We start from the raw sequence: 23887 nt of genomic DNA, 5'->3' as shown, positions 1-23887 counted from the left end.
TCTGCTGATGGGCACTTGGGCTGTTTCCAAATTTTAGCTATGGTGAATTGTGCTGCTATGAACATAGCGGTGCATATATCCTTTCTGATTGGTGTTTCTAGTTTCTTGGGATATATTCCTAGAAGTGGGATCACTCGGTCAAATGGGAGTTCCATTTTTAGTTTTTTGAGGAAACTGCATACTGTTCTCCACAGTGGCTGCACGAGTCTGCATTCCCACCAGCACTGCACGAGGTGTTTCTTTATAGTATTCTCTGAAGTGTGCTATCAAATGCAGGTGTTGAGGGAAAAGACCATGAAATGGTGAGCTCCATCTTCCCTGTAATTTAAGGGTAATGATTGATCCTAAATATTCTGCATAACATTAGTAGCTATGGGGTAATTTATAAGTGATAAGCTTAGGAGACATTAACAAGTGAGAAATATGAAGTTTAAAATGGCCAAGTAACTTTGTAAGGTTCGCAAAGCGATATTGCACTGGTTGCAGGACTAGAACGTAGGTCTTCTGGCATCTACTCAAGCAACCTCCCCTTTACTGTTGAACAGTTTTTCCCCATATTTTTAAAAGCATATATTTTGTCCTCCAGTTGTGTATCTCAAACAAACTAACCCTAAGAGCTACTACGTCATTCCTTCGCTTCAGTAGGTAACTAATGGATAAGGACTTCCAAGCATGCCAAAAGGGTCTAGTGGCAATACTGATCCAATTTGTAACCACATCCTGTTGCTCTGCAAATGTTCAGAGGTCAATGGTATAATTTAGTGAGAACTAGAAAGTGTAATAAACTTGGGAGAAGGCTCATTTCTTGATCTACTTGAAAGTTGCCTAAAGCAAGGTACTTTAACACACTACCTGGTATTGATCATTGGGCTGAAAAGGCCGAAATCTGTTGGCCTTTTTTCTAGGTTTATATTATTTTGAAATTCTTGAATATATTCTGAACCATTGGTTTCCTAAAATGTCACTTATCCCAAAAGTATTAATTGGGATGGTCAATCGTGGGTTTCTCTTGCTTATTCTAAGTGCAGAATGTCCACTGACTCAAATTCTTTGTGATCCCAGAATTTGGAGCGCAGAAAAGCCTTTCTCTTTTGAAACTAGAGATTTGGCATATAATTTTGAAGGAAGCAATGCTGCATTTTAATCTAAGTCCTCGGGGAAAAGAAAAATCCTGAGATGTAATTAAGTCCTGCAGATTCAAATTAAGGTGGAGATACCTAGATGTAAGTTCTCGGTGGCTACAGATTAAAGAAGCCTCTTGTGAAAATGGCAGGTCTTTAAACCACAGATCTGTGTTTGTTCAGCTTCTGGGCTTCCTCTTGCTAAGTAGCGTTAAAGCTACTTCACAGCATTGAATTGACATTTTACTCACTGTTTTACTTGCTTCAAGTCTCTCATACTCAAGCTCTCCCAGTGGCAACTTGTACATAAAAAATTACCTTAGACCGATTTCCGAATGGCTAAATAGTTTGATGAAATTTCTTTTAGAATTTGATGACATTGATACTGCAGGTGTTGGTGAGGGTTGTTCAATGATCAATTATAACCCTTTAGGTAGGTTGTGAAATCAATTTAGTTGGTTGTGACCAGCATTAAAAAGAAAAGGAAAAAAGAACATAATAGAATTGCATGGAATATAAGATAATGAGTAGATGTCTAGTATTATATGAAGCTCTTTCTTTAGTTATGTGAGCATTTGTATTGTGACATTAATTGTATTTTTATGTGAATTATAGTCAACCTGGGAAACAATATTATAGCCTGCAGTGGACAAGGGCAAGAACTCCTTACCAACTGTGTGAATCATTCTAAAACTTGGTTTTCTTCTCTGGAAATATGTGTAATAAGACTTTCCTAATCGGGTTGTTGTAAGACATGATGTTGGCACACAGTATCTGACTTAGTAAAAACCAAATATTGTTATTCTAGTGGGAGTTATAATGAGAATTGTTTACAATCATACTTGAAATAACATTTGAATCATTTGAAATAATAAAAGTACTTACACTTCTCCCTTAAATAAAGTTCCCTGGTAAACTTTTACCTCCTGAGCACAGAGCCCCAGGGAAGAACTGGGCATTCCCAGGGTTAAAACAAAGAAGCCTTTGATCAGTTTGGGATCGCATAAGCTGACTCTTTTGAGACATACAGTAGCCATAACATTTCAGTTGTAAGAAAGAAAAAGATTTCTAAAACCCTTCATTTCTTCTTTAACACACTGAGAAGCTGGCCAGACAAACACTACTAAAGAGTCTTACTAGTAAAGAGAGGAGGGCAGCATCGGTTAGGAAGAAGGTGGGAAATGTTTGGCTTCTCAGTTCCCACTGGATTCTGGGTAGAAAAAGGCAGAGAGATAGGTGAGCTCCAGCTTCTCTTCCAAAATTCCTGGGGGTGAGGGTTCACTGGGAGAGAAGTGTAGAGATGTGGTCGTGAGGGTGAGGGTGAGGGGATGCTGGGGAGAGTGGCTTCCGCCCTCCATGAGGGATTGCCTTACAGGCTTCTGCTTAAACATGGGGGTTGTTACATCAAATTAAATTCAGTGGCTTCTCATGTTTTTGTACAGAAAGGTCTGAGTTTAAGCCCCTCAGATTCTCCCTCAGCTTGGGGGGTGGGGGTGGAGGAGCTATCCAGAAATTCCTGAGCTTCCTGTGGAATATGCCAGGAGGCTCTGGCTGAGTTGAAGGACCTGCCCAGCAGGTCCTTTGCCAATGGAGGTTGCCTCAGAGGGATGAAGCCATCTACCTTTAGACAAAGGTCCAATAGGCAGTCACACTCATGTGTCGGTGAAAACGGAGATGGGGACCAGCCAGCAAGGGGAAATGGTGCCCCAGATCATTGTCAGAGTCCAGTGAGCAAACCAGGAATGGTAACCACTAAGGGCAGTTGCTAGCACTGGGGTATCAGAATGTCCAGGTATGGAGAGGTCACTCCCGAGATGTTATCAGCTCTGGGCGTGGGCCAGACCAGGGAAGCTCTGAGGACACTCATGCTCCCCAGGACTCCACCTCCCCTAAGATTACGCACACCTCACTCATGCCACCTGGATCTCCACCTGGGTGGAGAGGGCAGAACTTTGACCAGCATATCCCTGACTCACCTAAGCAGAAACTGCATTCAATGACCAAATAAGACTGAATCAACAATGTAACCAAATAACTTTCTAAACTACCTGCTGGGTGTGGGATTGTGGAGAAAGCCTGGTCAGTTAAAAAAAAAAGAAAGAAAGAAAGAAAGAAGAAAGAAAGAAAGAAAGAAAGAAAGAAAGAAAGAAAGAAAGAAAGAAAGAAAGGAAGAAAAGAAACTTCATTTCTTTGCACCTCTGAGCATTCTGTAAATACATTTATGGTGTTTCTGAATTATCATTATTATTGTGTCATATCATCATATCTATGGGAATTACATTTTTCAAAGCCTTTATTTGCGCCAGTCTTTACACCACGGAGTGTTTTGAGTAATTACTCCTTTGGTACAAATGAACAATTATGTAATTTGGATGCCTCTATCACAAACCTCAACTCCAGATGATTATGAAATAATGAGAAAAGAGAGAAGCCAGCCCCCCCCCCCCGCCCCCGCCCCTGCAACCCACAGTGCTGGTCAGGAAAACAATGGTAAAATTTTAAAGTTTAGCTGGGACTTTTCTGCTTTGATAGTCCGTTGCAATTCAACTATAATTTTTGTATCTTAACCTTTCACGTTTTTCCCTTTCCCACAATTGTAGGGGAAGTTGGTGGTGGTGGTGGTGGTGTGGAGGAGATATAAACTGTTAAAACGAAACAGGAAAAGATATCATAAAAAGTACCTTTTATTTTCAGGGCACTAATCTGTTCAGAGCTGTTTCACCACGCCCCCCCCTCCCCACCCCCCCACCCCCAAACACGGGCAGGATAAGTGGCCATTGCAGGCACATTGACAGCAGGGAGAGAAGAGGCCTCACTGATAACCAGGCCAACGGACCATCTTGTAATGAAGGTGGGGACCAGGCCAGTACGTGTTCTTGTGGCTCTTGCTATCCATACCACAGGAGGCCAGATGACATCTTAGAGGTCACTGGAGCATGTTGACAATATGGGGGTTGAAACCTCTCACTCCACTTAGATAAAATGGGCTCTAGTCCATTTCCTAGCTGTGTGAACCCAGGTGCATTACTTAATCTTCCTAACTTTAGTCTCCTGTCCTAAATGGGGATGGGAACTGATGCTTCTCATAAGGCAGTTGGAATTCAAATGAGATGATCCTTGGAAAGTATCCATCTCACTAGAATCTAGAATGGGTTCGTTACAAGTCAGCCCATCTTATTCTTTTATCCTGTTGGGTGGCTTTTGACTTAACCTCACCTCCTATGTGAAATTCAGAAAAATATGTAGGTGCTTTTTGAGTTGAGGTTCCCTCATTTTAAAAATGAGACTAATTCTTTATATGAGAGTGTTCAGAGATAGTGGTAAGAAATAAATGTTAAACTCACTCGTCTCTTCCTCCCCTACCTCCCTTTGCCTTCCTTCTCTTCAGTCTGTGCAAGAAGCCTAGAAAGTTGTGGGGGAGATGGGTCAAGGCTGTCTTTGAACCTGTGTCTGTAACATATCCAGACTGTCTTGGAGAATGAGCAGGGTCTGAGATGTGAGTAGGTGGACAAAGAGGAAGCAGACGAGAAACAGGTGGCAAGGGCATCACAAGAAGGGAAATCAAGAGTTAGTACAGAATTAGGAATACGAATCATGCTGGCCTCCAGACCATTTGCTACATCATTGTCAGAGTGATCTTTCTAAAAATTCTGTTTTTTCTTAAAACAATGCAGTGGCTCACTATTGCCTCCCACAGAAAGTCTATTTGAAGTAGAGTTAGCAGGGTTTGGCAATTTTGGCAGGGGAAGGAATGGGAGTGATGAAATTAGAGAAAGAAAAGTCACTAATGATATTAAGTGACTTTTTAACCAGATGTCAAATTAACTCTGGCAGCAGTGAGTTCAGAAAAATGCAAGTGACCCCTGGTGTATATATTTCCTAGATTCTAAGACAGAGCTGCCCATAACATACATCACAAATTTGATAAAAAAAAATATTTATATGACATATCTAAGTTTAAAAACATGTGAAAAACATTTTCTCTTTTCAATTCATTCAACAAATATCTATTGAGAACCTAATATATTCGCAGCCCTATCCTAGGAACTGGGGATGCATTAAAAAAAATTAAAATTACTTTCTTCCTGAAGTTTACTTTCTAGTGGAAGGAGTCAGAAAAAAAACCCATAATAAAGTACTTAATTATATAGATAATAAGTGCAATGGATAAAAGGTAAAGCAAGATAAAGGGAGTTAGGATTGCCAAATAGGTGAGGGTAGACGTTGGCATTTTAAACAGGTTAGTGAGAGTACCTACTGAGGAAGCGCCATTTGAGCGAATGACTTGAAGGAAATGACAGAATGAGCCTTATGGCTCTCAAGGGGAGACCCTTAAAGCAGAGAAGATAACCAGTATAAATATGTATCATTTATGTAATATATTTTTCAGGGTTCTATAGTCACAAGAATTTGGGAAATGATGTCTACATACTATATTCCTTTTATTGGAGGTCAAAATAAGCATCTAAACTAATAAAAGACAAAGATGCTAATTGACCATACCTCCACTACGCCCTAAGCCATGCCCACCATCAATCAGAGCGACTATATGCAAATTAACCCAACCAAGATGGTGACCGGCAGCCATGGAGCTGGAGCAAGCAGGAGGCTTGGTTGCCTGGGCAATGGAGGAAGCCAATCTTCCCGCCTGAGCCGGCTGTGACCTCCGCTCATGGCAACAAAGTTTCAATTATAGAAGATAAATAAATCCAAGATACCTGCTTCCATCCAGCCTCCACTGGGAGCTTGGGTGGCTGGGGGTTGTGGCTAGCCTGCAAACAGCCATCAGCCCCTCACCCAGGCTGGCCACACCCTCATGCGGTGAGGGTCCCTGCTGGGGGGCTTAGCCAGCCTGAAAATGGCCCTCAGCCCCTCACCCAGGCTGGCCAGGCACCCCAGCGGGGATCCCCACCCTGAAGGGGCTGTGGCCAGCCTGCAAACAGCCATCAGCCACTCACCCAGGCTGGCCAGGCACCCCAGCGGGGATCCCCACCCTGAAGGGGCTGTGGCCAGCCTGCAAACAGCCATCAGCCCCTCACCCAGGCTGGCCAGGCACTCCTATATAATAAAAGGGTAATATGCAAATTGACCCTAACAGCAGAACAACTGGGAGTGACTGGTCACTATGACACACACTGACCACCAGGGGGCAGATGCTCAATGCAGGAGCTGCCCCCTGGTGGTCAGTGCGCTCTCACAGGGGGAGCTCTGCTCAGCCACAAGCCAGGCTGATGGCTGCTAGTACAGCGGTGGTGGTGGGAGGCTCTCCCGCCTCCTCAGCAGTGCTAAGGATGTCCGACTGCAGCTTAGGCCTGCTCCCCGCTGGCAAGTGGACATCCCCCGAGAGCTCCCGGGCTGCTAGAGGGATGTCTGACTGGCAGCTTAGGCCCAATCCCCCAGGGAGCGGGCCTAAACCAGCAGGTGGTCATCCCCTGAGGGGTCCCAGACTGCGAGAGGGCACAGGCCGGGTTGAGGGACCCCCCCTGAGTGCACAAATTTTTTTGTGCACTGGGCCACTAATTAGAATATGAAGGTATTGCAAAAACAAAATAAATTTTTTTTTAAACTTTATTCAACCCAGTATACCCCAAACTTGTTAGATAAGATAAACTGTTATTGGTGGACACCTGTTAAGATCTCCAAGGACACCAGTTTTTCATAGAACAGTGGAAGAAATGTTGAGTTAAGGGAATATCATTTCTATAACCAGTATTATTTGCTGAGAAATATCTATTGTAAAATATGAATAATCCATTGCTGAATTATGAATGTCCTTTATATTCCCTATAAGCATTGAGGTATTAATGTGTGGTTATTAACTTGGCATTCAGTTGCAATAATGTCATGATGCTATTTATTGAATTGATAATCAAAAAATAGGCCACTATATTCTTGGATTTTATGCCTCTTCAATATATTAAATGTTATACACATGTTATGGACCATCCTATTCTGCAAATGTCTTGCAAATTAGGGACTACATGTTTAAATGACACCCTTACCCTTACACAGATTTGAAAAGTTGGTTCGAGATGAGAACATACTTTTATTCACTGCTGAAGCAATGCGTACTGGCCGTAACCATGCCTCGCCTAACAGCAAAAGAATGTTCAGAAGCATGTCTGGCTAATTGAAACTACAGGGTGCATTTAAGTAGGCAAAGTGTTATTACTCAGCTTAAAATGTGTCCAGGATATCAAATTCACCACTCCGTACTCCTGCAAAAGACACTCTGGGAATGGGAATGAGCCCAGGCATCAAGTCTCCAGCTTCTTTTTTATTTTCCTGGTTCCAGTTGTTCTTTACATACTCAGAGGACCATCCACAAGAACTGTGGTTACTGATACAAATAGGAAAGGCGGGTGGTTTCTAAACCAATGGTACGGAGTGAAAACTCTATGCCATTGACATGAGGCTGTCATAAGAAGTTCTCCAAATGTCGATAATTTTTTTTAAAAAAATTGCCTCAAAGAGTAATTTAAGCAGCAAAAGTGTAGTCCTTTCATCTAGGAACTTTAAGTGTGAGGCAAGTGACTCTTCGTGTATTCCAAGATATTGCTTTGAAAAGATATCTCTAATACAGTTCACTTATTATTTTAAATGAGATCATTTTTGCTACATTTGATCTTCTTTTCTTCTTTGAAATTAAATCAGTGCCTTATAATTGCTAGGAAGCAAACAGCCTATGTTGGCCATCTGTGAGCTTGTCTCTAATTTAGGCAGAAGTGTTTGCAAAAGTAGATCTGTGAAGAGACCAGAGTTCAGGATCTCTGTAGGCTGGTGTGAGTGAGAGCTGGGAATATGCAGGCGAAATCTTAATTGAGTGTTCTTTTGATCTTTCCACCACCTGGTGCAATCTGGTACCTGCCCCATGTCCAAGACCTGGCCTAAATAAGGAAAAACAGACTATGTGAAAAAATACTTATTTGGATATTGCTCAGATCCTGATTGCTGGCCCAGGGAAACCAGCTTGTGAATATAATAGGGAAAAACAATGATACAAAAATATTATCTTTAGATTTCTATATATTTTCCCTGTTTACCCAAGAAATGATCATTTATAAGGTGTTGGGTGGTTCTATGAGATTATTGATATGGCTTCTTATATGTTAGTTATCCTCCCTAATAAATTACAAGTTCCTGAATGTCAGGGACAATGCAACAGGCATCTTTACATTCTTGTGCTGGACATGTAGTAGGACCAAAACATATGATTGTTCTTTGGTTGATTGCATATAGTATTAGATATAATTTAAAATGTAAAATTTTAAATTGTGCTTTGCAAAGTATTTTGTCTCTCTTTACTACCACCCTTGTGTCTTAACTGCTACCATTTCTCCCTGGATTACTGATTTCTCTTTTATGTCCTTCCACCAAAAACAAAATTGAAGTTAAACTGAAAATTGATTTATATAATTCTGTTTGAACTGCTGCAATGTCTTAACCTTTCCCTGGAAATAAACTAGAATACATCCAAATTTCTTACCAGGGCCTATGAGTATCTGTATGGTCTGGCCCCTGTTTATTTTTCTAATCTCTTCTTGGGTCACTTTCCCTCTCCCTCATTCCACACTATTATCTAGCCTCACTGGTGTTTCTTTTCCTACCCCTACCCTTCTCAAGTCTTTGGATCTCTCTTCAGGCTGTTCCCTTTGCCTGGAATGCTCTGTCTATCCCCAAAATTTGCATAGCCATCTCATTCTCTTGTAAAAGTCTCTGGTCTTTTGTGATCGCCCTATCTGAAGCTGGTCACCTCTGTTCTGTTAGTCACTTGTTTATATGTTTATACATTCCTTCCATGCTCTTGCTAGACAATGAAATTATTTTCTTTCTATTTAATATGCATAAAGGAAGAAATTGTGCCAATATTGCTCACCATTATATTTCCAGTGTCTAATTCAGTGTCTGGCATGTGGTCAGTGTTCAATACATATTTGTTTAAATGAATTATGATGACATGAAGTCATTTTTTCCATTAAGTTTTGTGTTCTTCTCATTAATCAACCCATGCATATATGGTCAATTAATTCATGACAAAGGAGCCAAGAATATACAATGGGGAAAGGACATTTTTTTCAATAAACAGTGTTGGGAAAACTTGACAGCTACATGCAAAAGAATAAAACTGGACCACTATCTTACACCATATACAAAAATTAACTCAAAATGGATTAAAGACTTGAAAATAAGACTTGAAACTATAAAACACCTAAAAGCAAACATAGGTGATAAGCTCCTTGACACAAGTCTTGGCAATATATATTTTTAATCTAACACCAAAAACAACTAAACAAGTGGGACTACATCGAACTGAACAGCTTGTGCATAGCAAAGGCAACCATCAACAAAATGAAAGGACAACCTACTAAATGGGAAAACATATTTGCAAGTCATATAGCTGATAAGGGGTTAATATCCAAAATACACAAAGAACTCATATAATCCAATAGCAAAATACAAACAAACAAACAAACAAAAATAAACAGAGAGCCTTAAATAATCCAATTTAAAAAATGAGCAGAAGATCTGAATAAACATTTCTCCCAAGAAGATACACAGATGGCCCACAGGTACATAAAAAGATGATCAACATCATTAATCATTAGTGAAACAAAAATTGAAACCACAATGAGGTATAACCTCACACTTATTAGAACAGCTATTATAAAAAAGACAAGTAATATCTTGTTGGGAAGGATGTAGAGAAAAGGGAACTTGCGCATCTTTGGTGGGAATTAAAATTGGTGCAGCCACTATGGAAAACACTATGGAGTGTCCTCAAAAATTTAAAAATAGAACTACCATATGACCCAGCAATTCCACTCTGGATAATTATGCAAAGACAATGAAAACACTAATTGAGAAGATATATGCATTCCCATGTTCATTGAAGCATTATTTATAATTGCCAAGGTATGGAAACAACCTAAGTATCCCCTGATGGATGAATGAATAAATAAATTGTGTGTGTGTGTGTGTGTGTGAGAGAGAGAGAGAGAGAGAGAGAGAAAGAGAAGGGGGGGAATATTATTCAACCATAAAAAAGAATAAAATCTTGCCATTTGTGATAATGAGGATGGACCTTGAGGGCATTATGCTAAATAAAATAAGTTAGCTAGAGAAAGACAAATATGATAAGATCTCTCTTATATATGAAATCTACCCCCCCCCCAAAAGAAACCCACAAACAAACCAAAAACTAAGTTTATAAATACAGAGAACAAATTGGTGGTTGCCATGGGCCGGGGTGGAAATGGGGGAGCTGAGAAATAGGTAAAGGGGGTAAAAAAATAAAAGGTCATGTGGCTACTATGTGGAGTGTGAATTAGAGAGGGCCAGAAGTAGGGGCAGGGAACCAAAGAGGAGATTAAGGTGGTAGTTCAGGAAATACACAGTGGTCATTACAATTAGTATAAAAGTTGAGGAGAGAAGTGATTAGGCTTGGGAATAGGTAAAAATGAGCAAACAAACAAATGAACCAAAAATCAAAATGGCCTCCTATTGGAGACAAATAACAGTAATATGATCCAAAGCACTCATGCCATTAAAGTATATTTAGTAACCACTCCAGCATAACACTGACCAATCAAAATTGACTTGGGCAGCTACCATAACAAGAAAAATCTGTGTTCCTAATGTACTTAGTAAAACTGGAATGACTTCTAAACATAAAAGTCAATCATCTGCAATTAACAGATTAAAACATTTTCAGGAATCTAGTCATAAGATGTCCTGGGCATTATTATATACAGTGGGGCCTTGACTTACGAGTTTAATTTGTTCCGTGACGGAGCTCGTAACTCAAATTACTCGTATGTCAAATCAATTTTCACCATTGCAATGAATTGAATGCTGGGCTGATGTTGTGGCGTTCACTGTGACGTTCGCTGCGCCAACTAGCGGTGGGGTATCTAAAGCTGGCTCGTAACCCAAATTTTAGCTTGCAACTCAAAGCAAAAAATCGGCCGAGAGACGGCTCGTATCTCGAAAAACTCGTTAGTCAGGATACTCGTAAGTCAAGGCCCCACTGTACTCTGGATTTTGGAAATTTGAAATAACCCATTCAACTACTCCCATTTTGCAAATTTTTAGGATCCTAGAAATAAAATGACTTGCCTGGGCTCTTTTTTATTTTTAAATATATTTTTATTGATTTCAGAGAGGAAGGGAGAGGGAGAGAGAGATAGAAACATCAATGATGATAGAGAATCATTGATTGGCTGCCTCCTGCATGCCCCCCACTGGGGAACTAGCCAGCAACCCGGGCATGTGCCCTGACTGGGAATTGAACCGTGACCTCCTGGTTCATAGGTTGAGATCTTGCCTGGAATCTTGAAGCTAGTTAGCAGCACAACCAGAATTAGAATTTCTGGTTTGGGGTTTATTTCACCATGTCACCTGTCTATAGAACGAAATCTACTAGATGCTTAGAGTTATCAATGACATATAAATTTAGAATCTTGAGGAAGTGATGCAAGGAGAAGTCTCTGTAGATTTTAGTATTTGCCTTTAAAGAGAAAGATTACGTCTTTTTCTTTTATCTTTGCCCTTTTCACTGCGGGAATACAGATGTAATGGTTAGAGCTAGAGCAGCCATGCTGGAATCATGAAATGAAAACCACACATGTTGAGAATGGCAGGGCAAAAGGAGAGAAGCAACCAGGGTCCCCACATTATCAATCTGCCATATCAGTCCTGGAATTCCTAGGGAAGCTTTTACATTAAAAGGAAGTAACCATTAGGGTTCCTTTATGTATCACTCTACACTCATAACCGGTACATGATTTGGTATCTTTAAGACATGCACTGGCCTGACAAAAGCCTTGAATGTGCGGCATTGGCTGATGGGTGACAATGATATAGTTATTAAGAGTTAAAAATCAGATGATGCTTGATTAGAGCATTGCAAAATATTTGGTAAAATTCTTATCTGTGATATGTTGGGAGTCAGACTAGGTGTCAACATACCTTGTATCTCTAGAGCTGTCTATATAAGTTGTCCTGTTCCTGGGCAACATTTTGGAAATTTGTGGGGCTGTTTTTGGTTGTTATAATAATCAGAGGAGGAAATTTTGTGGTTAGGAACAGAGATGATAAATGCTCTGTAAGGAAGAGGGAAGTCCCACAGAACGAAAATTTTCTATATCTCTTACGATTTGCAAATCCTCTGTTAGACATTAAATTCTCTATAAGTTAAAGATCTGTGTATAATTATCCAAGCCTAGAATCTAATTCTATTTTACATCCAACACAAAGTTTTAAAAAATGTTATTTTACATTGTTTAAACACACTGATTATCCATTAATGCAAAGGCAATGTAAATTGAAGGGAGCTTTTACTAGTATGTGTCTTATTCCAAACTTTACTAAGAGTTGTATACCATTTAGAAAATCACCCACAGTAATGCTGCTTCAACATAACATGGCAATTAAATTCACAGAGATTCTGTACATAGGTGCAAGCAGGTAACTATTTTTTAATGTCTTTTAATGTGGTTGTACCTGAATGTCTAGTATGAATCATTTCAGAAGTTATGTGTGAAAATTTCAGCTTATGATCTCAAAAGAAAGAAGCATGCATTCCACTACATTGTTCTCTTTGGATGAAGGCAAACACGATGGCTGGAGCTGGAGCAGCCTTATTGAGTCAGGAGACAGAAACCCCATTTGAGGACTGCAGGACAATTAGGCAGAGGGAGCCTGTGTCCCTAACACCGTAGAGCTGCCATACACCAATAGTTCTGCTCATTGAAACGGTGAGAATCAACTTTCATCTTTCTTGAGCTGCTGTGTTTCAAGGTTTCTTTGTCCCACAGAACAAAAATTAGCTAGACTCCTATCTGATATACATGTGAACAGCAAAATATAAATAAAGTCCAGCACAAGTCATAGAATTTCTTGTTAAATACCCAATCCTAAAAATATTTTCAATGATAAGTAAAAAAGCATCATGAATATAAAGCCAACAATTTTAAAGGCAGTTTATTTTATCTTTCACTGTAACCAAGAAAACAGAACTAGCCTAAAAAAATTAAGAACACACACACACAAAAATAGCAGGTTCACTCTTATTAAGAAGAAAATAATTTTAATTAGAAATAGTATTTCTGTGAGTTCCAATTCATAATTTAAAAAGCACGAACATATATGTCTCTGGCATAAGCATGATGCTTTTTCTTTTCTATTTACATAAATAGGTAAATATACAAATAAATATATCAAGTTTCCAAATGTATGCAATACCATGCCAGGTTTCCGAATGTATGCAATGGACATTCTACAAATGTAAAAACTGTAATTTGAAAACAGAATAAATAAAGATTAAGGGATTTGACACTGTTTATGTATTTAATAAGTATTTTTCAAAATGAAAGTTCTTTATATTTAAAGTGTACAGCAATCTTAAAAAAAAACTATCCTTAATTCATACAGTATTGGCCTACTGGGAAGTGTATATTTTCATGTAATAACCATATCACAATAATGTTGTGATTAAAGGACCAAGTGTAATTTATTCAGTGCCTACCTCAGTGCCTTGTATACACTAGACTCTTACTACATAAAAAGTTTGGCTGCAGGAATGTTGAATGATTATATTCCTAAACAGTGTACAATTGTATTGGCTCTCATTTTATCAATATGTTGTGTTTATAGCCCAGACCAATGAAAAGATTCCAACAAAAGAGCTCAAAGAATTCTTTCTATAAGCTTGACCGTGTTCATTAGAAAAAACAAAACAAGAACCAAAGGAAACAAAGAAAGAAATGAAAACACAGGGACCATATTAATCAAGTGAGTCTCTAAGTCAGAGCAAATTCTGAAGACAAAGAGAACAGAAGTCCTGGCTACCGATTCCCCCACTCCAGTGCTTTGTGTTACCTGACCACACTCCCACCCTCTTTAGGGGAAATCAATGCACATGAGATTATCTCTATGCCTCTCTGGTAAATAAATAGCAGAAATCTTTCTTGTTCCAAGACATCACTATGAGACAATTGTTCACATGAAGAGTTTGGTTTGTTTTTCTCAATGGCTCTTCAATTTTTCATGTTGCCAATTTTCTACAAAAGTAAAACATTTTCATACAATGAGCAAACATCAAGTACAGTGACAAAATATAAAAGTAAAGAATTATTTAGAGGATATTTCACTCAAATATATATGTATACTAGAGGCTCGGTGCATGAAATTTGTGCACTGGTAGGGTCCCTAGCAGCTGCTAGCTGCTGGCTGAGGCCTCCCTCCCTTCCCCTGGCTGGCCCTGCCCCCTGGTCAAACTCCCGGTCAGGGGACAATTTGCATACTATGCTTTTATTATATAGGATATATATATATATAATCTTCACTGGAGGATATGGTTTTATTGAGAGAGAGAGAGAGAGAGAGAGAGAGAGAGAGAGAAACATCAATGTGAGAGAGAAACACTGGTGGGTAGATGGGTATCGAACCTGAAACCTGGGTTTGTGCCCTGACCAGAATCGAACCAGGTGACCTTTCGGTGTATGGGAGGATGCTCCAACCAACTGAGCCACACCAGCCAGGGCTCAAATATATCTTGACACATATTATTCAGAAATAATAAATGTTTGCATGCTTATTCAGACTTGTAATTTAAAAGGAACTTGGAAAGGATTAAAATGTAAGGGAGATGAGCAGTAAAAACTGCAATTTTCAGGTGGATGTCTATATTTAACAGCTAAACAAATCACCTTGAAATTGCATATCTGAGATCCATGTGCTTACATCTATGCAGACATCAAATCTGTGTAAAATGATTCTATTTACAATGTTTGCATGTGCACTTGAGAAATTTTACAAATTATGTCTGAAAGTACACTTAGAATGCCCAGGATGACATTTGCACATGTATGGAATGTTAGGCTTTTTCTGGGTGTTTCACACCCTGCCTCTCTAATTTGTATTTAGATTTCAAACCTACTTTGTAGGAACTGAATCTAATTCAGTGTTCCTTGCACCATCAGTTATACTATTTGTACTAAATAACTGTATGTTATCATTGAGATCCTTAAATTAAACACAGCACAGTTTCATCTGCCAGAATCCTGCTGTGCATTTATATGTTGCTTTTAAAAATACATAACCCCAAGTAAGTCACTTAACATGGTCTGCTGTACAATGGTGGTCTGCTGTCTATTTCTTCTTCCTTATTATTTTTCCAGTGTTACTTTTATGTCCACATCCCCTCCATCTTTATTTCTAGATCAAATCATTTTTACTACAAATTCAATTCTTTGAAAAGATAAGAAGTTCTTGGTCTGTGATAAACCTTGAGCATTCAGAGAAAAGGCTGAGGGAAAGAAAAGAACACACACCCTCACACACACACTCTCACACACACACTTTCCCACACACAATAAAGAAGGGTCATATCATTACAGAGCAACATTCCAAAGATAGAGGCATTTAAGTAGAGAATGGTTAACAACAGACGTTTAATTTGAAAAAGATTGGAACGCCAAAGAGATATTTAAAATATTTTTAAATCACCCTCACATCTTTCTTTGTTGCTTCTTTTCACTTCTTTCAAAGAAACTTGACAGCTCAGAGAAAACAAAACCCTTTAACAATTCTTGAAGCTTGGAGTCTCAGTCCTCAGAAAAGAACTCTTTCTACATTGTATGCACTTAGACCAGACTTGGACCAAAGTACTGAACAGCAGCTATTTCAAATCACTAAGGTTCATCCACAGATGCCCAAAAGCTTAGAACCAGCAAGCCCTACTTGTGAGTTTAAAAAAGGTGGGAGGGGGAGAGAGGAAAGCTTCTTAAATGTATATTCTCATCATTGAAATAAAAAAATCACAATTTTCATCCAGTACTTGAACTAATACACATCTTTAAAAATAACTTGCATTGGATTCTGTAACCTTTGAAAAAACTTTAAAGAACAGCGGCATTTTTCGGCTCTTACCAGACACCAACTTCTCAGGCATTAAACCATGTAAAGTGTCTCTAAGATGGAACAAGATTCTTAGAATTTTATATTTATAGAATTGGGGTCAGTGGGGGTGTAGTCAGAAAGTTAGAAGTTTAAAATCAGAAGACCTTGCTAGGCATCTGCCTCCAACCCTAATTAAATCTAATTTGAACAACCTATTTAATCTTTAAGTCTCAATTCCCTTATCTAAAAAAAGGAATATTATTATTTGTCTTGTTTTAGCTCAAAGTTATTGTACAGATCAAATGAGATATTATATGTGAAAGGGCTTTGATTCTGGTAAAGCAGGCTACAGATAAAAGATATGACCTTCTAATATAACTATAATTAGCAGATAAGATACATGAAGCCCACTGTGGTTAGGTAATACCCACATCTTAATGGATACAGGACCAGAACTTTGGGTTTACCATGGTCTGTAAAAGGAGATTTTTTTTTTCAGATTTCCATGATGAGTCTTTGCTTGAAAGTGGCCCCATGTGTTACCCTTCTTTTCTGAATTCATGTGGTGATTTTCTCTCAGGCTAGGAGTCAAGACTCACAGAATGAGCAAAGACAGATTCTGCCTAGCTCTGAAGTGCCTGAAACAATGCTTCCCACTTGGTGGTCCTTAGGCTCCTAGGGTGAAGTTGGGGTGGGAGGAGGGATTAGTCATGGAGTGATTTCCAGAGGAACACACACCAATCTCTGTAATAGCATGTATTATAGGTTTTACACACATTTGTATTATCATGCTTCCAATTTATGTAGCTGCTATTAAGATTTTTCAGATAAAATTCGTCTTATGAAAGCATTATTGAATGCAAAGTAGCACTTTGTAGTGTTGTTTTTTGTTTTGTTTTTTAATTAAGGGACACTTTAAGTACATACAATGACTAAGAAAAAGACCCCTGAGCCATGACTGGGTAGCTCAGTTGGTTAGAGTGTTGCCCTGAAACACCAAGGTTGAGGGTTCAATTCTTCGTCAGGGCACATACAAGAAGTAACCAATGAATACACAAATAAATGGAACAACTCTCTCTCTCTCTCTCTCTCTCTCTCTCTCTCTCTCTCTCTCTCTTCTCAATAATAATAATAGTAGAGACCCCTGAAACCTTAAAAGATTGGGAAATTTTGGCCTAATCTATTTCTTCCTATTCTACCAAGTAAGTTGGGAAAAAATTTCAGGGATATATATTAAAGGGCAAAAGTATGTGAGAGCACCCCACCCCAAGTGCATCACTCTTTGGTTGTTATCATTATGACACAAATTATGCTCTTTTGTTCACTGATTTTCATAATTTATGTGGGTTTATAGATGGTAAGAATGACCATTAAATTATTTTTTTGCATTTAGTTTCTTTTCAGCCTGAAAAATCCCTTGGGAAAGCTTGGTGAGATGGTAATCTCGGCAAGCCAAATTATCATTCATAAAAGTCTAGTGCTTAAGTTTATACTTACACTCAATGGATGTTGAAATTGTAGAAACTTAAAAAAAAGAAAAAAAGAAAAGAAAATGTATGTTCTGAATTTGGTACATAACTCTTACAAATGAACTTGCCCAGGAATTTTCCTAGCCGAATAGCTTGAAAAGTAAAGAAAAGTTATGGTAATCTTATTTAATGTGCTTCTGAGGATTTATAACAAAATGTCAATTATGCATAAAATTTTAAATGTAAAATGGGAAAAGTGTGAATAAGAATCACTGGACTAATTAACAACAATAATAGAGCTACAATTTATTGAACTCCTATGCACATTTAAGTTTTAAAAGAACCCGGAAGGGTAGTCACTAGTATTTCCATTTTGCAGATGAGGAGATTATAAGCCATGCAGCTTATATATGGAAAAAGTGGAGCTCAAACTCAGTTCTCACTCAACCTGAAGTCTAGGACTTTCACATCATAGCAGTTATCTGGTATGATAAAATAGCAACGGTGAAATTCAAATACTTTTGTGCAGCAGCTGGATCTAATATATGGCTAGTGGTTCAGAGCTGGGCCCAGGTTTTGTGATGTCAGAAGCTTATAAAAACATAAGAAATTAAAAATAAATATATAGGGGCTCATGCTAGTGAGGATTCCATTGATGTTTCTGATAAATTCATACTGGAATTGGTTTCAGAAATCCAGCTAACATGTGATCCAGGCCATTCATCTTAGAGCTGATTTTAGTCCTAACTTTAAATGAAGAATGCCACTAGGCATTTGTACCAGGCATTAAGGCAGTGGTCTCAAACTTTGTTTGCTACCTTTTCCTGCTCTAACGTATTAAAATATATAACAAAGACCTTTCAGTAACTGTGGTTCATGAAGACATGGGTTCTTAGCAGTAAATGCCATGGGTCTGAGTTGGGACTCACAGCTTCAGGATAGAACATTTTATTTTCTTCTAAAAACTAATAGATTGTCTATTCAACACCCTAATGACTTATTGCCTGTCCACTATGAATTAAGGATGCTGCTAGTTTCTAGATTACAACAGAGAACCAGAGAGATCATTCCTACCCCAACAAAACTTATAATTTTTGTATTTCTGTCAGTTATACCACCTAGTTTCAAACATACTGGTAGCCTGTGACATTTTTCTTTCCTTCCTCACATATCCAATCTATTATTTTGATTTTTTGGGGTGAAATGTCTTTTGATTAATTCCTAATTCTCCTTTTCTACTAATACAAGTCTTCTCCTCAAACTTGGAATTTTAGAATATTTTCTCTTAAGTGTCTCTCTTCTTTCAACAAATCTTTATTGCATACAGGGATATATCTGATACTGCACCAGGCACATATCTTTCTACACTGTGTTCTTTTTCTTCTGTAGCCCATCCTCTATCCTAAAAACATGACTCGTTCCATGACACACGGAGCCTCAAGAGGATTTGTCCCAGTGGAATCAGACTGAACCCTCTGGAGCCGAGTGCAATGAAGAAGATCCCAGGAACGCTTTTGAGTTCATGCCATCGTGACAGAGGAGCAGCTTGACTGGACCTGAATAAGATGCCTGCCTGCACGGTCTGCATCCTGGGCCTGTCTGGTGTGAAGAAATAGCGGAGGCCTGGAAAATGTGCGAGGAAGGTCAGCCCATTCACCCTGAACTCCTGGGCCTGCCACTGCTGGAAAACATGATTGGTGATCAGTAGGTATTAATTGATTGATTCCAATGTGTATCAAGTCACCACTCTATGCAGGCCCTGTAGCCATCATCTGGCTCAGATTTACACCTTCCACCTCTTCCCTTCATTACTTACCCTCATGCTGACGTCCCCAACTTTCTGGGCATATTATATGCATTCTTCGCTGTGTCGTTGCTTATGCAACTTCTCTTGTAAGCCCCATCTCTCTCTTTTCTGCCTTAAAACAAAATTCATGGTATCTGAAGTGTTGTTGCTCAATAATATTTAGTCTTTGGTCATCCATTGGTGTCTTCCATACGTGTCAGTCATGTATTGTGTAGTGCTGAAACTGGACTTTGGGGTCAGATGGCTGGGATTTATTCCTGAATCTGCTATTTACTGGCTTTGCTACCTTGGGAAAATTAATAACTACCATAAGACTCAGTTTCTGTGTAAGTAAATAGAGGATAAATGATCATTCCTTCTTCATAAAGTTGTGTTGCCCAGCAGGTTTGGCTCAGTGGTTGAGCATCGACCTGTGAACTGGTTTTATTCCCAGTTGGGGCATGTTCCAGGTTTCAGGCTCAATCCCCAGTGGGGTGGGGGCTGGGGGGGGGTGCGTGCCAGAGGCAGTTGATCAATGATTCTCTCTCATCATTAATGTTTCTCTCTCCCTTCCTCTCTGAAATCAATAAAATTATGTTTTTTTTAAAGTTGCTGTTAGGATTAAATAAGACATTCTGTTTAATGCAGTTGGTGCATACTGTGTGCTCAATATACATTGCTCTTAGTATTCTTACTATTTATTTTAAACAGCATCTCAAGGACATCTTTGTCATTGACTTACTTCCTCTCTATTCTTCATCACACCCAGTACAGACTGGACAAAGAGTAAGCATTCAATATATTCTTAATTGTGCCTAATATATATTTATGGATGGTTCATTGTAACAACTAATGCAACTAATCTCAGAAGAATGCCACAGGGAACATTTGAAACATGCTGTTTAGTCTCACTACAGTCTATTATTAGCAACAACTTCATCCTATTTGCTTGGCCCCCCATCCTCATGTTTCATATTGAAAATTATTAAATGCTCTGGATTTTTACTTTAGCATTTCTCCCAGATCTGATCCTCCCTGTTGTTTCCATTGCCCTTCACCTCGACACCAGCTGTTTTGCTGCATGGACCTCCCCTTGTGGGGCTGCAGCGCAAACTTCCTTCCTTGGATTCCATTCCCCCCACCGCTGCCAGGTTAACTCCCTAAAATAGCATTTTTCATCATGTCTTTCCTCCACTGCTCATTTACTTACCTAATAAAGTCCACACTCCTACGCTGGTTTCTAAGACGCTTCGTAAATCTTTTTTCACCTTTCCTAGCAACATTTGGATTTGGCTCCATGTGCTCTTAGTTCTAGTCTGGAAATCTTATTCTCTGTCCTCTTAAAACATTACTCTCATTTCCCCTCCAGAGTCTGCCTTCTGCTGTTGACCTCACTTATCATACCTGTTTCCTATTTGCCTCCTCGGTACAAAGCCTGCCTATCCTTCAAGATGGACTTAAAATCCTATTTCATCCGTAAGGTTTTCTTTCTGTATCAGTCAACAATGAACGGCGGATCAGTGTAATCCTGCAACTGATGTTTATGGAGTGCTCCCACTATGCCAAGCGCCATGCTAGGTATGCAGATTAGCAATATGACTGAGGGTCCCTTTCCCTTCGAAAGGATCCCTTTCTAATTCCTGTAGCACTCATTGGATGCCTAATGTTGGTACCAAATTCATATTGTTTATTTGAATCTCAATAGCACCACTTGAAGGTGAGAAAGCTGAGGTTCGGGAAGACTATATAACTTGCTCAAGTTCATACAACCAATAAAAGATCTTCACTGTCTTTCAAGTTCCTAAAGGGCAGAGCCATGTTGAGATTTTTTTTTCTTTTTTTGGTGATGCTAACAGTACCTAGCAGATTAAATGCTCAACTTGAATTTGTTAGATAAAAACACTTTGATATTCATATATTGATTTTATATTCTGCTTTTGCAACTTTTATGATTAGAATGATTTAAAGACCATTAGCTTGGGATTTTTAATAACCCCAAACATATCCATTAACATGATAGCCATAGAGGTGCTGGAGCCGGAAGTGTGTCCGAATGGTCAATGCAACTCTTTCAAGTCAAGTAAATATGTGCATTTCTGCAGGATAAGTAGGTGTGCTTGTGTTGGCAAACTTACTTTAGAATTTTAATAACAAAAAATAGGCAAAAATACTTCATTTAGTTTTTATTTTTAAACATGGAGAGTCCGTATAATTGAAACAGACTTCCCTTTGGGCAGTACTGACACAGGTAACAGCAAAGTAGGTGGATTTCCTTAAGGAGAAGCTGTTTTGAAGCAGGAAAAATACAAACACTCCCCCCAAAACAGTATCTTCTCCCTCTTGAACATGTAGTTAGTTACTTCAGAGAAAAACCCCAATAAAGGGGAGCCCTAATTGGGCCTTATAAAAGTTTAACAGAGAATGCTATTAAACATTACATTTCTTTTTTTACACATTCAAAGCAATTTTCCTTTGAAGATTGCATGACATTCTGCTTTTCCTTTCATCATATTTATTTTTAAAAGGTTTACTTTATGGCCATATATCTATTTATGAATAGTTTGCTACTTATCAAGCTATTATATCTAGATGAATTTGTTGTAAAAATTCCATGTGGACTGGGATATTCTTGTAAAGAAAATATCTACAGTACATAGTTAAAGTGCAAAATAGCTGACCAGGGTTTTTATTGTCATAACTTGTATCATTTCTGGACCACTGTCACTAGACATTAGTGCACACAGAATCAAAGTTATTCTACATGCTCTGTGGTACAAAGTTGCTTTCAATTATTAATAAAACAAGCAAATAGTAACTGAGATGCATTAGGTGATATAAGGAAACAAAATAAGCTTGCAAATCTGCTTCCTTTTATTTCTCCAGCTTTTATGTAATTGTTTAAAAATGAGACATAGAAAATGCAGCCAGTGCCATCGCCCTGCCCATTCTCCTCAATGAATGCCATTGGTTGTGCATCAAGATGAGGAAATATCTTTAATTATTAGCACCCGCTCGCATTATGTGTATCTGCCCTTATTATATGTCTCTCATCAGCATCCCTGTCAGGTAAATATGAATCCATGTATTAGGAAAGAATGTCAAGCAATTTGAAAGTCTCAAAGACAATCATGGCAAGAGGTAGAACATTTGAGCCAGCACTGCACTGGGAAATGTCTGACCACTGGCTTTCCTCCTCCCCGACTTTACTAAAACCTGATTTGTAGTGTTTGCTGATGTCCTTGGGGTAAATACTCTCAGAGTCTATTTCAAGCTGCTGATACAATGTCATTGAACATAGAATTGGAAAGACATTTTACAAATTGTGTCAGAAAGTACACCTAGGGTGTCTATTTTTGACATTTTTACAGTTGTAGAATGTTAGGCTTATTGTGTGTGCCTTAAAAAAAAAATCCTGCCTCTCTAAATTGTATTTAGATTTCAAGCCTGCTTGTTTGAAGGCTCTAACACACCACGGAGCCATTCACCCTTAAATTAGAGAGTATGTGCCTGACACCAGTCACACTTATCAGTCTGACTATTAGTCAGAAGCTCAGTTGTTTAGAGTTTTAAAAATGTTTTAGTTTACATTTTAAATATTAATACACTCAAAAGATTCTGATAAAAAAGACACAAAAATAGTGTGAGAAATCTCCCTAGCCCCCTGTATTCTAGCCACAGCGTTTCATTCCCTGGAGGTAGACAATGTTGTCAGTTTCTTGTGTATCTATACAAAAATGTTCTACGCAAATGTGTATATCTTATCCCTTCATTTAAAAAAGAGAAGTGGTAGCATACTATACATTTTAATAACTCTTAGGTCTAATCCCCCCTCATGACTTTTTATAAAAAGAATTTTCATGACTCTGTTTGATTGTTTATTTTTCATATGAACTTTGGCATTAACTTATTCAACGTATTCCAGAAATACCTGGATCCATTTTTATATTGGGACCACACAATATTTATAGGTGAACTTAGAATAATGAACATCTTTATGATTGAAACTTCTTATCCAAGAACATTGTTTGCTTCTCTACCTATTCAAGTCATTTCAGGTTTTATTTTTAATCCTACCCAAGGACATGTTTTTATTGATTTTAGAGAGAGAGGGAGAGAGAGAAAGAGAAAGAGAGAGAGAGAGAGAGAGAGAGAGAGAGAGAGAGAGAGAGAGAAACATTGATGTGAGAGAGAAACATTAATCAATCGGTTGCCTCCCATACACACCCCGATCAAATCCCACAGCCTGGGTATGAGCCTTGACCAGGAATCAAACTTGTGAACTTTTGGTGTGCTGGACAACGCTCCAACCAACTGAGCAACACTGGCCAGGGCAAGTAATTTCAGTTTTTTTAGTTGCTTTTAATATTTCATCATATCATGTTTTCTCTTTTTTTTTGGGGGGGGGGGTGTTAAATTTATTCCCAGATATTTTATTTTTGTTGTTGCTATTGAGAAGCCAAACTTTTACTGTACTTCAATGTTCTTGAATGTTGGGAAATTGAAAAGTAGGATATCTTAGGACGTATTCAAAAATAAAATTTCTATTGAACTTTTGAATGTAAATAAGTTACTTAAAATGAGTCATAGGCTTCTTGTTGAATAAGAGTAAG

At 38.6% G+C, this 23887-nt stretch overlaps 1 long non-coding RNA gene across 1 annotated transcript in view; it reads right to left on the bottom strand.

The window, feature by feature from the left end:
* The window catches only part of LOC111825414, a 250564-nt gene that overhangs the window by 30820 nt on the left and 195857 nt on the right, over window positions 1-23887 (bottom strand). The window lies entirely within an intron of this gene.

The sequence above is a fragment of the Myotis lucifugus genome, unplaced genomic scaffold, assembly GCF_000147115.1.
Source record: "Myotis lucifugus unplaced genomic scaffold, Myoluc2.0 scaffold_25, whole genome shotgun sequence".
Classification (NCBI taxonomy): domain Eukaryota; kingdom Metazoa; phylum Chordata; class Mammalia; order Chiroptera; family Vespertilionidae; genus Myotis; species Myotis lucifugus.
Note: the sequence above shows the minus strand (reverse complement) of the source record. Positions and strands in the feature narration are given on the sequence as shown.